Source organism: Notothenia rossii (assembly GCF_949606895.1).
Source record: "Notothenia rossii genome assembly, chromosome: 5".
NCBI lineage: Eukaryota > Metazoa > Chordata > Actinopteri > Perciformes > Nototheniidae > Notothenia > Notothenia rossii.
Window position 1 is genome coordinate 65,607,397 of NC_136903.1, and position 17,330 is coordinate 65,624,726.

Consider the following 17,330-nt stretch of genomic DNA (forward strand, 5'->3'; position numbering starts at 1 on the left):
TAATGTTATTGTAACCATGACTAAGCCCCATTGCTTAAAAAGAACAAGTTCTTATTTTATCTTCCATTGAAACAAAGTAAGCTGTCAAACTAAAGTGTTTTCAAACTATTAGATTTTGATTTCTCCACATTTTGATTTCGGAAGAGTTTTGGAAGGAACCAACAGATGTAATTCAGATCAGGCAGTGTTGAAATCTATGTGACATTCTGAAACGCCGTCAAGTTGAATTTTGTTTTTGATTTTGATGGACTTTGTGATACTTCTGTATAAGTTTAGCTTGGTGGTGTTTTTCTGTTCTCTCCGCCCCGTCCCCCGTCCCCCGTCCCCCGTCCCCCGTCCCCCTTCTCTGTTCTCTTACTCTGCAGGTCCGGTGTGTGGCAGGGGGCATGGTTGGCATTTTCTCGGGTGCAGACGAGGCCCACCCGGTTCCACTCACCTCATCAAACTGCTCCATAAAAGCCTGGTTCTCACTAAGTTACTCTGCCAGATAATTCTCTCCTGTTGAAGGGTCCAGTGTCAATGTCCGCATTTTCAAGCCTTTTGTCTCCAGACCTTCGGTTTTCCTGTGCGAACTTTTTTGCCTGAGACTAATCCCATACATTCCAACCTTTCCAAATCCAAAAGAGGTAGGTTTGCGCGCGGCAAATGTGCACGCCCAAATTAGGTAATCAGAAGAAATGTAACCCCAGTAATTACATGTATAAACCATGTATGTAACATATATTGCATAATTTTATGCATTTTTCAGAAAAAGTGATAGTTTGGTAAACAGTGGCATCAATGACATGTCTGGTCTCTAAAATGTCCAAAAGTAAAAGAATGGGAGATAAATATCCCAAAGTCTCCACATTTTATTATATTTGTAATGTGTTTCTGGTCCTCTTTCAGTTGAGACAGTGTAGATGAAGGATGTGTCAGGATGTAGAACTCTTGTGTGAACATTGGATAAAGCCAGGTTCATATTCTTGTTTCATGTTATTGACATATTAGAGTCAAAGGTTTGCACAGAGCGAAATATCTTTGTGTTGCGCCATTTATCAGAAAATACTGCATTAAAAAAGTAATCTCCTGCATTTTTCTACTGATAAAGTGTGATATAAATAATGTACAGGCTTTCAGATTGCTGTAGTTCACTAAACAGAGACATTAACGACATGTTTGGTGTTTAAAATGTCAGAAAAAGTGAAAGAATGGGAGATAAATATCCCAAAATCTCAAAATGGTATCATATTTTGTGTGTGTTTGTGGTCCTCTTTCAGTTGAGACACTGTAGGTGAAGGATGCTTCAGGAAAATACCAAACTTGGATGTCTTTCAGTCGCCAACATGTGTTTTCGAGACACTGATATTAACGTGGAAATCCTGCAGGACAAAAATGCCTCGTCTCTGTTCCCTTAATTTGGGAGTGATGCTATATTCCAAAATGCTTCCACATCGTCTCAATATGGCAGCTAGCAGCTAACGGTGCTAACAGCACAATAAAGCAAACAACAGCAACAGTGCTAACACAGCTAATAGTGTAAACCTGGGGAAGAGCTGGCCAGTGGCGGTTCTAGACCAATTTGACTGGGGGGGCCACTGGGGGGCCAGTTATTTTCTGAGGGGGGCACAATAAATGCAGGACGAAAAAGAGAACTAGACAGTATGAAGTAATTGGGCATAAGACAACAATGCAATACAGTTATTGGTATTTGTTTCAGTACACTTATTTATTTCAGATAGATCTTATAGTTATTACTGTTAGCTTCAGCTTAAGTTATAGTACCATTTTTGCGCTGACACCGTATCATATTTATATAAAAATAAAGGCAATAAACAGTTACATCTCTACTTTACATAAGGGTGTCTGCATCCCAGGCTGTAGTTTCCTTCCCAAAATCTCCCATTACAGCAACAAAATCCTGCGGTTTTTGGCAAACCGATCAACAAGTTTACGCAACAAGAGTACCACAAAAATATACATTTTTAAATCCACAGAAAAGATTTAATGTAAAAGTCTACAAATCTTAAATGTTGACTTTAAATGAAATAAAATACATGGATATAGATAGAAAACATCGATTTCAGATGTATTATTTCCCATAAGCACAGACACTTAGGCTATTTAACAAACATGAAGACTGAATACAGAATGCACACCTGTTCTGCACGTGCACTAATCAGTTTTGTCTATTCCGTCACATTTCTAATAAACGTAAAACAGTGATATCTGGAAAACACACAGATTTACATATAAAAATAAAGGCAATGAACAGTTACATCTCTACTTTACATAAGGGTGTCCGCATCCCAGGCTGTAGTTTCCTTCCCAAAATGTCACATTACAGCAACAAAATCCTGCGGTTTTTGTGATTTTTGGCAAACCGATTAACAAATAAGTCAAGGTTCAAAGCCTTTGACCTCCTTGACTCAATACTAAGCACACCCAGATTGCTCAGTCTCTCATCAGTTATGATGGATCTGAGAAAAGTTTTGACCAGCTTCAATGTAGAAAAACTACAGTACGCTCACAGGAAGCAGAACTGACAGGGATTGCGACTGCTATTTTGCAGAGTCTGAAGAGCTCAAAAAACACTTCTTTATAAGGCTCAATGAACTGAACAAGCTCCACTGTACTATCAGGTCTCTGCATCCCAGTCTTTATTTTCCTATCTAAAATTCTGCTGAACTGATGTAGTTCATGCCCCAAGTCCTCAATATTTGCATCATACAACTGAGCAAATGAAAACAGAGTTGTCTCCTTCAGAAATGCATCACCTTTGGGGTTAAGAGCTTGGATGCTATTCATCTTGTCACAGTTTGTGTTTGAAAACAGTCTATTAAGCTCATTGAGCATCTGATCAATGACAGGGTAGAGAAAGGCTGTACGAAACCCGTGTTTATCTTGTTCTGTCTCTCTCTGTCCAACAGTAGTCAGTACGAAGCTTTCAGCAAGTTTAGAGCTCAGTTTTTTTTGTCGTTTTGCTGCTGGCTGTATTGCAGTATCACATTGCTCAGAAATGTTCAACACTTCATCCCACAAGTTATCAAAAAATGACTCCTGCCTGAAGTCATTCAATGTCTGAACTAAAGATCCAACTAAATCCACAGCCTTTGAAAGGTCAAGGGATGAAGATTGTAACATGTCAGAGAGAAATTTTGTTTCTGCAAACACTTTACGGAGTGTTACAAGATGCACAATGAATTCTAGACCCAACTGTGCCAGCAGACCACGTGCCTCAATAGATCTCTCACCATTGCGTTCTTGGGTTATGTCTTGCAGTACTCGCTTGAGGGCCGGTAATCTATCCGTAATGTTAATATTTCCATTATGCTACAATGATGGGGAGTTGTCTTTTCTCTTGCTGTGCCACAGAACAACACAAAAAGTAAAAAGTAACTAAGTTAAAAGTAACTTGCCCAACACTGGTAATAAATCATAATTTTTCAATTTTTCTCGGCAGGGGCAGCTGCAGCTAAGTTGGTCTGAAATGACAAATTGACACTCAAGAAATCACTCAGGACCTACCGACCAAGAAAAAAACATAAACCACGTGTCTCCCATCTGTTAACGTATATGAGGAGGAAACAAGAGAGAGACTGAGAAAATGGCTAAAAAAAACATAACGGACGCGCTAGAGATTATTTATAGCACTCGTGAAAATGGAACATCAGAACCAGAAGGCTTCGACTCTTCTGAAGAAGAAGAATACAGGGACAACAATGATCCATTTGGACATGGTTAAGTGTACATATTACAGTAATAGGTTTATTGAACTTTTTCTTGGGACAAAATAGACTCTCAAATAGTAAACTTTTACTCTGTTTTTTATGTGTAAAAGTTATTTTGATGTGTAAAAGTGAGGTTACATGTGTAGATGAAAAAATAATCGTTTATTCGTCCCACAACGGAAACATTTACAGTGGCTATAGACATGTATTTTATCATACTGTTTTGTACAGAGGGGACTTTGTTATAGATTTATGTATATGTGTGTCTGTGATTTTATACTGAATGTAAAGTAACTGGAAATACCTGTGTGTGTGTGTGTGTGTGTGTGTGTGTGTGTGTGTGTGTGTGTGTGTGTGTGCGTGCGTGCGTGCGTGCGTGCGTGCGTGCGTGCGTGCGTGCGTGCGTGCGTGCGTGCGTGCGTGCGTGCGTGCGTGCGTGCGTGCGTGCGTGCGTGTGTGTGTGTGTGTGTGTGCGAGAGAGAGACTCCTGCCCCACCTCCCAAACTTGTAGAACTTGTGCCTTGTTATTTGAGCTTAAGCAACATGCCACTTGAACTTTATTTCAATTAGTAGCAATTATTGTCCTACATTTGAATTTGTTTTACAGAGAGATTTCACATCTGCCTGGGCCTAGCGGCCCACAGGCGGCGTATATCCAGGAGCCAGAACCTCCAGCTGTGCCTGCCACCAGGTCAAGAATGATACACTGTGGCTCAAGGGCCTTCACCACTGCCATCACCACCAAGGACCAGCAGAACATCACTACAGCTGCCTCCAACTCCATCTGTGCCTGCCACCAGGTCAAGATACAACTCGGCACAAAGGCCTCCACCACAGCAACCACCATCAACCTGGCCAGCAAGGAGGTCTCGTAGAGCACACGTACCTCCCACACAGCCACCAGTATCAACCCGGGACAATCAAACGTACCTCCCTCCAACACATCCACCAGCAGCCCTGCACCATCACCCCCACCTGCACAGCAGCCAGCCCCACTGTCTTGGAAGACGGACAAAGACCCTGCCACTGCTCCCCCTGTCTTTACATTTATAATGAGTGGTTGTTAGAAAAAGTTCTGATATTGTAAATAGTAAGATTCTCCAGTTTCTTATATTTGTATAAATAGTTGGTTGAAAAAAACATATTTATAATAAATTGTTGGTTAAAAAAGAGTTCTATGCTGAATTTTTATTTGTACACATCACACAACCTAGGTATGTCATATGAAGTCATTCAGTCCTGATGTACTGTATCTCAGTCCCTCCTGTGGGGAAAGTAGATTTATAAACAACTATTTTAATCAAAATTCGAATTTAAACATTTTCATTTCAGACATGAATTACAAATGTATATATACAGTGTTAGTCATATATTACACTACTTTTGTGAACCTAAGACTTTGGTAAACCAAATCTAAAACACCAGAAAAATGGATGACATGAGTAAGTCTGTGTTTTCACAGATGTCAAATGTTTAGCTTTAGAGCTAATCATCTCATCACACAGTGCTCCAAGGTGACTGACTTTATACCAAGAATAGAGACTGTCCTGAACATTTTGACATGTAACACACGGGGTGCCATATATAACAAGTACATTTAAAAGGTGATTTAAGGAGACATCTAAAAAAGACTCAAGAGGGTTATTGCGATGTTTTTGTATTACTATAATGAACAGCAATACGTTACCATGGTCATACCTGTATGTACAGTTACCTGGTCATGACCATTGGTCTGTTAGTCGCCTGCTCCTAACCCTAACCACCAATCACAGAGCTCAACCGTGTCATTCATGAATGACCAGTATATGCTAGGCCAGGTTGAGCTCTGTGATTGGTGGTTAGGGTTAGGAGCAGGCGACTGACAGCGAAAACAACCAATCACAGCAGTGCAGTTCCTCCGGTTGATCCAATCCAGCACCAACCATGGAGTTTGATATCAAATCAATGTAAATTTGGCCACGACTGGCGCATGTGGGTGCTCGGAATTCTCCATGGATGCTCGGCATTCTCCGTGGGTGCTCGGGCCCCGAAGCACCAACGGTATCGGCGCCTATGCTTAGGTCTACTTACTTACAACAACTACAAACATGCAAAGTAAATCTGCATATGGCACTGGGGTGAAAATAGAAGTTCTACCCGTTCCTAATTAATTAAATGAAATTATCACCGAGGCTTCGTTCATGTTTCTCTCTCTCTCACCAGTGACTTGTAATGAAGTACAAAGCAAGAGGGGTGTGCTGCGCCTTCTGCTGTGATTTCAATTAATCCTTATTTAGCCTTAATAACCCGTAACGTGTCCATACAAGTGTGGATCTTAGTCACCCTTTTATGTCCACTTCACATCCTCGTAGTTCTCCCCCTGCTGCTGTTTGGCTATTTGTGTCTGACACTTTGCTGTCTTACTCTCTCTTCTCTCTGAATTTATCTCAAGGTTCATTTCACTCTCATGTTGCTCACGCTGTGTCACTCCTCAATGTCTCAAGCTGTCAAAGTGTATCACGGTTGATGTGCTGTCAGATATAATTACCCAAGACAGTAAGTGAATAGCAGCATGTTCTCGGGCATTGTCGTAGCCAACTCTCTCTGTCTTGCTTCTTCCAGTGCAGGGGGTCAAGAAGGTACGCAATAGAGTAAATAGTCTGTCGTTATATTTATATATAAAAACATCTAGCCTGGCTTTGTCCAAAGTTAGAAACAACTATGTAAATAAGTGAGTTTTAGAGGGGCTGGATTTTTCACGACTTCTAACCGAGCCAGACTAGCTTTCCACAATTTTCTTGCTAAACTAAACTAAGCTAACCGTCTCTATTATCTTAAGGATAGACATAATGATATAAATGTCCTCATGCACTCAATATTTTAAGGTATTCCTTATATATTTTCGAATATCTTTTCTCTCAGTTGTGACTGTTATACAAAAAAAAACGTTTGTTTCATTGAAGTCAGGCAGCTTCCGTGTTTAATTTCTCTCCATTTCTTGATGCTTGATGAGGTGTTGCTGCATGATAAATGTGTGTTCTCTCCCTGGGGAAATGTAACACACAGGGCCACGGGGACTCCCTTCTAGTGCACATTTTATTTTTTCAACACAGTTACAGTGCATTTGCAGTCACTTGTGTTTGTTGGCATGTGTAGATTATTGTCAAGAGCCAGAGCACACTCTAAAAACAAATGCCTTGGCTCAACAAAGAAAATCAACGCAACAGTTTGCATCGATGTTTATTGAGTTAAGACAACTTCTAATGAAATTGTCTTAAAGCAACAAAGTTATAGGGGTGAAGGCTTTTCCTCTACAATCAGAGGTGTTTTTAATTACCACTCACTTAATAATTGGTAGCATAAACACAAGTTTTGAAGTTGATTACTCAAAAGATTAAGTTGTTCCGACTAGTTTTACCACATGATTTAAAAATTAATTGATTCCACAACAAAAATATAAGGCAATTCACTTTTTATTTTGAACTGCAGTTGTTTATTTCAACACATGATGTTTCAATCAGGAGAGAATTCATTTTTGTTTGAACATTTATTGACACATGCCATATGCTAAGGTGCATGAACACCTGAAATCACAGCTGACTGCAGGAGAGAGGAGAACCATTTTATAGTTTGGCTGCAGCACGTTGATTGGCTGCTGGAGAATGAGGTGAAATGTAATAGGTTAAAGAAAACGTCTGTGATGAGCTGATTATATGCAGCTGCGGAGTGAATGTATATACACCCAGTCTTCCTGAAAGAACTTGCGCTGAGCTTCATTTACATTTTGAAAAAAAAGATAAATAACACAAATTTAAATTGCCCCACAAATAATAAATAAACACATTAGCCATATTACCATGGGAAATGGGGACACAGCAAATAAATGCTGCCATCACATCGAAGTTAGAGGCCTTTGCATATTTAAAACCAGTGCCAAATATGTAAAATCTGTAAAGTTTTTGTAAAACTACAGTAACAAACTCTCAATGGTCACCAATCTGCAGATCACACACATACATTTAAAAAAAGATGTAACAAAGATGTTTACACTGCAGACAGTCATTATTTCAAACAGTATGAACACATTTAACGCATAATGCTTGCTCATTCATTTGTTTCCCTCGACCACGATGGTTGCCATCGTATGGTCAGATCCTGGGGTGGACCGGTCACTGATGAAGGCGATATTCATGTCCTTTTGAAGCACATTAAATAATAGGTTAGCGCATTAGAGATAATGAATTAGGTAATTGCATACTTTTTAAACTGTCACTCTTAGCTAATTCAGAGCCATTATTACCAGCTGCTAAAGCAACGCTGGTATTGTTTTCGCCTATTGAGTCTGCATGTGTGTGTCACCATGGCAATGTGGTCCTGAAGACACACAGAGGTGGCTTTGAGTACTTTGCCTCGTGTTTAAATGTATGTGGACAGATTTTGTCAATCACAATCGTGCAAGTTTTAGTGTATCTTGTCATCTTTTTTGCAGGTTCCATACAATATGTGAACTGGTTAAGTGAAGAGCAGAAGCCACTTTTCAAATTATACACAATCCTTTTCCCATGCCATTGCTGTTAACCCCTATCCATGCTGAACGTTGCTAAGATATTATTGATTGGGGTGTGGCCAAAAGTGCAATATGCTTCAAAATGTAATTGACAGAGAGCAGTGCTTTTGTCCTGTGCCTATGGATTTTATTTTATTTCAAGATTTTTAATTACGTCGCTAAACTCCTTGAAAAGGTCCTCTTCCTTTTCTCCAAGGTACACGACAAGGCAGCGGATGGCTATAGAGAAATTACCTAAATGAATATATTCGGAATGGGTGACTGCCAACAACTTTTATTTCAATGACAACTCTAAATAACGATCCTACCTCAAGAAGCATGTCTTTGATCTGCTTCACCGAGATTCATTTTTAATAAAAAGCGATATCACAATAGTAACCAAAGTATTTTTACTCCCACAGTAGCCTCTACTACTTTGTATCCTCTCACACAACTATTCACAGTTCAAAGGCTGCTCATTTTGGTCAAACAGCAATTTGCCTATACAGTGCAACTACAATGCTATCTACTGTATTGGAATGACAAAAGATGACACTCACCTTAAAATGTCCTTTGTATATTTCTATTTGTCTTAACTGTCGGAACTTGTCCAGGCATGTTAAGTGGGAGTGGATTTGAAATCCTTAACTCAAGGTGTAGAACAATGAAGTTATCAAGCCAATTGCATTACTTACTACAACTTGAATTTAGTTTTAAGTCAATTAACGCAGAAATCAGAGTTCAAATTACACACAATATTAAGTAGATGTAATTACCAACATTATTACGTCAACACAACTTATAAATTAATGCTTGCAACTTAAAATGTTTATCTAAATCAATTAACTCACATTTTTATCTTGCAACCATGCATTTAATTAAGTGGAGGTGAAAGGTTGCCTGGATTCGTTTTTAGAGTGCATGACATCCAAAGCGTATAGCCACATCTTGACTAAAGCCAGTGGAGCATGAGCATATGAGGCTGAGGGACCAGAGATCTCTTCATTTGCAAAACAAAGTCTTTATCACATGTGGTGATTGCTATTGCACAAAGAAGGGAGGTTTTTGCAGTTGATAAATGCACACTGCTGTTAAAGATAGAAACTCAGCTGAAAGCAAACAGTGCCCTAAATCCTGCATTCCCCCCTTCTTTGACTGCGGCTCAAACAAACCCAGCGTAGTGTACACACTGTTCTCAATGTGCACAGACTGCTAAATATGATGATTTAAATATGAATTCACAGGGATTTCAATTATAAACTGCAGGAAATTAACTACAACTGACTTTTGCACCCAAAGCTGTCTTCTTCATGAGAAGTCATGATGTGTGCTTTATTTATTCATTTCATTTTTTTTCTTTAAATAAAACATAAATCTGGGTGTATAAGAACTTGGGTCTCATTTTCATAGTTTCATTTGTTTTCCATTGTTCTTATCTGTAATGAAACATTAATTATAGTTTATCAACCCACTTTTATGCCTTTAAATTTGACCTAACATTCTTGCCAAAGTTGTTGTTGTCTCAAACACAGTTTCCTTTGTTTTAAAAAAAATGAACGAATGAAGTGGTTGACATGACATGGCATCGTAATTTCAACTATAATGGATATTTATTCCAAAAATGTTCTGGAATAAATACACATTAGTTTTATTTTCTAACAGAGAGTTATCTCACCCATCACAATCTACATTCTAGGTTTCTTATGAGAACACAGACACTGACTTCAGCAGTTATCTTTAGGATTAAGGTATATTAATAATTAAACACACACACACTTGTGCTGGTGCATATTTAACAATGTTGTTCATCACAATTACATTGACTGGATAATAGATACAAGCTGAATTACTGATATTTTATAATAGAAAATGATGCACCCAGCGAGAATACATAATTTTGTATCTAAGATACATCCTTGTTTTCGCAAGGTAGCTGGGCTGAATGCAATTGTTGTCACTGAACATTGTTTCATTAAAGAGCAATATTTCGGTAATCTTCTTAAGGTGGCCATACTTTATTTGTTCTGACCTTTATCTACAATATTGTTAGGATTATTGTGTTATGTCACGTTTTGTATGTCTTGTTTTGGTGTTTTGCTGTTCTCCCTGTCATGTTTTCCTCTTGGTATATTGTCTGGTCCTTTTCCCTGTGTTTTTCCTCCTGTCGTTAGTTTCCCTGGTGTGTCTAGTTGTCTGATTGTGTTCACCTGTGACCCTTGTGTTTCTCCTCCCCTGCCCGGCTGTTTCTCGTCCTTGTGATTACCCCTCCCTGTATTTAGTCTTGTCTCTTCCTGTGTTCAGTGTTGGTTCGTCTTTTGTTTGTGACTGAGTTCACCGGTGAGTGTTCTGTTTTGTCCAAGTTATTATTTTATCTTTGAAATAAAGGCAATATAAGTGTAATCTGCATTTGGGTCCTGCTTGCTTCACCCACCGTAACAGTACGAACCAACCTAATATGGGCCCAGCAGATCCTTTTGAGCAGGAATTGTTGAATTTTACCTTTTCTTTGGCTACCTGCTCTGATCGATGGATGGGACCGTCCGGGGTTCAGCAGCGAGAGGCTGCTCTGGTAGAGGCGTGCCATATAACTATGGAGAAACCAGGCTTGGTGAGATTCTTACCTGGCTGGATTTTGGAGTTCCTCTCGGTGTGTTATCCCCTGCCTGCTAGCCTCAGGCATGCTAGCTCTCTGCCTCCCAATTCCCTTTATGACACCACACGCATCGGTGTGGTCCATTTGGAGTCAACCCTTGCTTCTGCCCCAGCTCCTGCTCCTGTCCAGGAGCCGTTCTCTGGAACTCGTCTGGCTTTTGGAGGTCCACGAAGCCTCCAAACGGCTCCTAAAAGAAGGAGTCGCAAGGCCAGCCTAGCAGCCCGAGCCCCAAGAGCCATGGTTCCGGCCCAAATTCTGGCTCCAGCAGCCATGGTTCCAGAACCAGTTCCGGCCCCAGCAGCCATGGTTCCGGCCCTTGTTCCGGCCCCAGCAGCCATGGTTCCAGACCCAGTTCTGGCCCCAGCAGCCACGGCCCCAGCAGCCATGGTTCCGTCCCCAGTTCTGGCCCCAGCAGCCATGGTTCCAGACTCAGTTCTGGCCCCAGCAGCCATGGTCCCGGCCCCAGTTCCGGCCCCAGCGGCCATGGTTCCAGACCCAGCTCTGGCCCCAGCTACCATAGTCCCATCTCTGGTCCCTTCTCTAGTCTCTTCTTGAGTCCTAACTCAAGTCCCTTCTCTGGTCCCTTCTCTGGTCCCCTCTATAGTCTCTTCTCGAGTCCCCTCTCTAGTCCCTCCTCTAGTCCCTTCCCAAGTCCCTCCTCTAGTCCCTTCTCTAGTCCCTTCCCTAGTCTCTCCTCAGGTCCCTTCTCTAGTCCCTTCTCTAGTCCCTTCTCTAGTCCCTTCTCCAGTTCCACCTCTAGTCACTTCTCTAGTCCCTTCTCAAGTCCCAACTCTAGTCCCATCTCAAGTTCCCTCTCAAGTCCCCTCTCCAGTTTCTTCTCAAGTCCCCTCCCGAGTCCCCTCTCGAGTTCCCTCTCCAGTTTCCTCTCCAGTTTCCTCTCAAGTCTCCTCTCGAGTTCCCTCTCAAGTCATCTCTCGAGTTCCCTCTCGAGTCACCTCTCGAGTTCCCTCTCCAGTCCCCACTCAAGTCCCACTCAAGTCCCTACTGAAGTGCCGTTGGAGGTTCTGCCGGGGGTCCTGCCAATCCTATGTCCTGTTCCTCTGGGGGTCCCGCCAAAAACTCTTCTGCTTGGGGTCCTGCCAGTCCTATGTCTTGTTCCTCTGGGGGTCCCGCCGACAACTCTTCTGCTGGGGGTTCTGCCAACCCCTTGTCCTGTTCCGTTGGAGGCCCCGCTCTCACCTGTCTTGCCGGGGGTCCTGCCAACTCCTGGTCCTCTTCCGTGGGGGATCCTGCCGAAGCCTGTCCCACCGGCTCCGGTTCCTGTTCGGCCGACACCGGGTCCTGCCCGGCCTCCGGAGCTGTCTGGTCTTCGCCCTCGAGCCCGGCCCCCTGAGAGCCGCGGTCTTCGCCCTCGAGCCCGGCCCCCTGAGTGCCGCGGTCTTCGCCCTCGGACCCGGCCCCCTGACTTTTCCTGCCGCGGTCCTCGCCCTCATGTTCGGCCCCCTGAGTTCGCCCGCTGTGGCCTTCGCCCCACCTTGGACTCTGCCTTGCCCCCGGGCCGTCTGCCCGAGACCCCCACCTTGGACTCTGCCTTGCCCCCGGGCCGTCCGCCCGAGTCCCCCTTCTCGGATTCTGCCTTGCCCCCGGGCCGTACGCCCGAGATCCCTTCCGGGTCCTCCACTGTGCTCCTGGGCTGTCAGCCCAAAATCCCGTCCTCCTGACCCCCTCCACCCACCCTGGTGGCCTAGTGATGCGTCCCTCCTCCGGACCCCCTCCACCCACCCTGCTTGAGGTTTTGGACTTTTGTGGGCTATTTTTTTAGGAACGTCTGGAAGCCGTCCCTTGAGGGGGGGGTTCTGTTACGATTATTGTGTTATGTCACGTTTTGTATGTCTTGTTTTGGTGTTTTGCTGTTCTCCCTGTCATGTTTTCCTCTTGGTATATTGTCTGGTCCTTTTCCCTGTGTTTTTCCTCCTGTCGTTAGTTTCCCTGGTGTGTCTAGTTGTCTGATTGTGTTCACCTGTGACCCTTGTGTTTCTCCTCCCCTGCCCGGCTGTTTCTCGTCTTGTGATTACCCCTCCCTGTATTTAGTCTTTTCTCTTCCTGTGTTCAGTGTCGGTTCGTCTTTTGTTTGTGACTGAGTTCGCCGGTGAGTGTTCTGTTTTTTCCAAGTTATTATTTTATCCTTGAAATAAAGGCAATATCAGTGTAATCTGCATTTGGGTCCTGCTTGCTTCACCCACCGTAACAAATATACTGTATATTATGTGGCTTCACGCCTTCACCCACTTGACCTGGAATCATCACCCATACACTGTTCGTAAAGGACTATCTTAAATATCTTCTCTCCTCCTCATTGAGTCATTCAGTATGAATTCACAGTGCTGGTGGCAGAGTGCCAGAGAGGAGGCAGCACCTGAGGGAGAGCAGGGAGCAGACTCAGAGATGGGATAATCACCAGGGGCAAGAGGCTAATGAACTCTCCACAGGAGCAACAATAACAAAAACAACAGGAGGGCTCAAACTCCATGACTCCTAACAGGAAGGAAGAGGGTACCTACTGCACATCTGTCCTTTTCCCTTGATTTATTACCATATATTTCCATGCAAAGTGGTTTTAAATGTCCAGCATCCTGCACAATTATGACATTTTCAGCCACTGTATTTGAAGCAGAACGCAGAATAAAGTGACTCCTTGCTGTGCCTAAGCATCCGATTCGTAGTGTATTATACTAGTAAACAACTTTTTGAGGGAATTACATGGTGCGTTGGTTGTGTGTGTCACGCGAGAGAAAGAAAACGAGAGTTTGTATGTGGCCAGTATGAAGCAAACAATATTGTTTTGGCTGTCAACATGTAATGTGTTTAGACTTTAGAGTGTATTTGTCATGGAAAAATGCTAAAACTCCACAAAGACCTGAATAAAGTGAGAAATGCACAATTGCACATTAACACAAATAGTATAAGCAGATAGGATCGATCAGAATCAATCAAGATGTAATGCCAAAAGTAAAGGTATAGGTTTATTTCAAGGCTTTTATTGTCATGTTGTGCATAGCTACAGTGTAGTTTTGACAATGACACACAGGCTCCTCCAACAGTGCAACACAATACAACAGATAAAATAGTACAGGTAAATATAATAAAATATAATATAGAAACAGTGCAGAATAGTCTATATACAGTAATTGGAATATTGATATGAGTTGTAAACAGATGAATGTTATGGATGGATTATGAAGGTGAATACAGGTCCAGGTAACATAAGCTTTAAAACTAAAACATGGAAGTGGGAACGGGTGAGACTGAGGGTTAAGGAGTCAGGGGACTGGAGCAAGTGGAAAAGACTGAGTATGGAGAATGTAAATACATCTGGTTAGAGGAAATGGGACAGTGACTGTAGGGAGGTACAAAAGATGTGTGAGAATTGTCCGAACCAATAGATGGCAGCAAACTAGCTCGATTAGTCCATCTTTTAATTTTTGTCTGAGAGATTTCTGTTGCAAAAATCAGAAACACTTGAATCTTTTGGGTAAAGTTCTTCACACCTGGTAAAAAAAGTAGCCTTCTTCACTTCAGTTTTGACATCACGCAACTACATGAGGCAAAAGTGTCTAAACATAGACACAAGTATAAAGCTTATGTGTTGAGAAGTTTCCACTCACTAATTGTGAATTATTTGGACGTTGTATGTTAACCACATACCAATTGAAGGCTGAACATATTTTCGTTTTCATTCAGTGATTTCGCTTTGCTTTAAATTCCACTTGTTTTGTCCTCACTGTAAAATTAAAAGTCATTGCTCCCTCCGGTGTGCTTATTCATCATGCCGGGTGAATTGGCGATGCTATTACGGCTTTGGGTGGGGTGTAAAGATATCTGAGAAACAGAGTGCAGAGACTGTATAAAAGGCTCAAGAGAGGGATATGTCCACACAGTCACAGAAGAGGCACAGTCAGAGCCATAACACAGCAGAGAGGTGCACCATTAATGTCATTTTTAAATCCTCTTCATATTGTGGCCCTTTGCCAAAAATGACCTTGTTCAACTAAAACATTCATAAAGTGGCTATTACATCAAATTAATGTTTGCAAAAGGAAGCTAATTTAGAAAACATACTTTACAGGATTTTCTTTCTTTTGGTCATTCTTTCTTTCTTGTATACTGAGAGCTAAGACAATATATTGGTATGTAGAGAATGCATTATATAATTTAAAAGTAGCCAATATAATATGAATTTGGGACACAGCTAATGGGATGCTGAACGGTATAGATGCCCTGCAGTGCAAAATGACCTTTACAAGGCAATGATTTTTCTAATTTCTGAAGATCCCCATAATGGTCTCAAGCATTCGGGAGTCAGTTTCTGAGATAAATACCTCCGGAAGCAAGAGCTATGACAAAGCATTGTGTAAAGCAACTATGTCAATCAGGAACTATCCTGTTTCTGTCATCAGCGCAAGATGTCTGCCTAGAAATGGGAAAATTATATTTCAGAGTATTGTGGAGCTAATCAAAAACCTTAAATCATAAAAATAAATTGAAGTTTGAAGCATGAATAACTTATCTTACACTTATAGAGCTGTACAACTAATTTCACATGGTACACATCCCTCCTCTGCCATGTTTCTCTATCGATATTTATTCCTCCAGGGAAGGTTTACGTTGTTTAATGTTCAGTCTCCAGTGAAACCACTTGTCTATTAGCATTGACTGCTGAGCAGCTTCTCCAGAGCAAACAGGGGTCAATCATGTTTCTCAAAGCAAAATCAACAGAGAGTGCTTCTTGTTCACTTCTTAGGTTTTTCAGATGATCACATTCTGGTTACAGCCGAGTTTATGTTCCCTTTTAAACAGCAACACCCACCCATAAATGCTCTTATGTCCTATCACATGTAGTGGGATCACAGGGAGGTTAGAGATGTTGCTCAATAGAGACATGACCCTCATCCAGAGCGATTGCTGTGTCTTATATCTGACTACCCTCACTCGATTGACTTCAGCCAACATCCATACTCCCTCTTACGTGTCCCACCTCATCAATATTCATGTATCGATTTCTCCTCCGTCTTTCATTTTCCTCATCAGTTAAATCTTCCTCATCTACAGCTGCCAGTGTTGCTTGTGGGCGCGTTGGGTTTAAACTGTTCACAGAACAGAAGCTGAATGTATAAAATATTAGCTGCAGCTGCTCGGCATCGATTTTTCAGCCTCTTTACGTAATCCACATCCCAGTTGATCCAAAGCTTGAGGATTCTTTCTTAAACTTTCTAATCGTTTTTACCTGAATTCGCCTCATCAGTGTTTATGACAACAGAGATAAAAGCCTGGACAGAATCCAACACTTCTGTTCTTATCAGCAAACTCACAGGGGGAATATGTTGTATTACACATAAGCATAGGATTAGAGAATCAAACCACAATAACACATGCAAGAATTTGCTTTTTTTAAATAGGGGTGGACTGACCTTGTGTACTCTTCCCATGGGGATTCTCATTTGCTCGCTAAAATCAATAGTGGCAGGACATGAAGTAACGTCACATTCATATTTAACAGCAAACATGGCGTTGAACTGGTTGATCCATCAAGCAAAGGGATTCATATGTAGGAGGAAGGATATGTTAAAGCTACACCTTGTTGAAGGCATCTCTGATTTGTTCCACCCTGGAGCTTCAGGATGTCTGGTTACACACCCTCATGTGCCAGCGCCTGATCAAACATATGATTGCACTTGCCTGGGCCTCTCCTGTATCTCATTAGTCACTATTATTTCTCTCAGCGACCTTGAGAAGTGCTTATAATTCCGACTGCAGAATGTTTTATGTGTGTTCGCTTGCTGCTGCTAAAATGATTTTTGTCAACAGTTTAAACGCCAAAGGTCACAGATGATGGATACTTGTTCCAGTTTATGTTTGCAGGTGTTCAGTTGCTGCTCTGGAGAGATAGAAAAAGAGGAAGAAAGAAAAAACCGAAAGAAAAAAAGAGTACATTTCTGCTGTCATCTTTCTGTTTTGAAATGGATCAACCAGGTCAAGAAAGGGAAACGGGGGTTGGCTGTGGTGTGTTTTAGCTGAATGTAATCATTCATGTAAAAAAAAAAACACATTGTTTTACTTGTAAAGAAAACACATTATTCTGCGTTTGTTCATAAGGAAGAGGATTAGTATGGTGGGCCACAGGTGCAAACGTGCTACAGCGGCCCAGAGAGCTTCCATTAGGAGAAATGCACATGCAGCAGTTTAAAAAACAATGCAATAAAAAAGCACAAATGTGCCAAATCACATACAAATGAATCAACATCTTCAGCAACTTGACGAAACATGTGCAGTGTTCATTAAAAGGGCTGAATTGACCAAATTCAGCAAGAAGCTCAAAACCCAACGGGAACGGGGACAGTAAAAAGTGATGCACACAGCTGGGACCAGAACGCTGGTTGATGCTGGATTATAACATTGGCCTACTGTCATTGTCCCTGGAAAT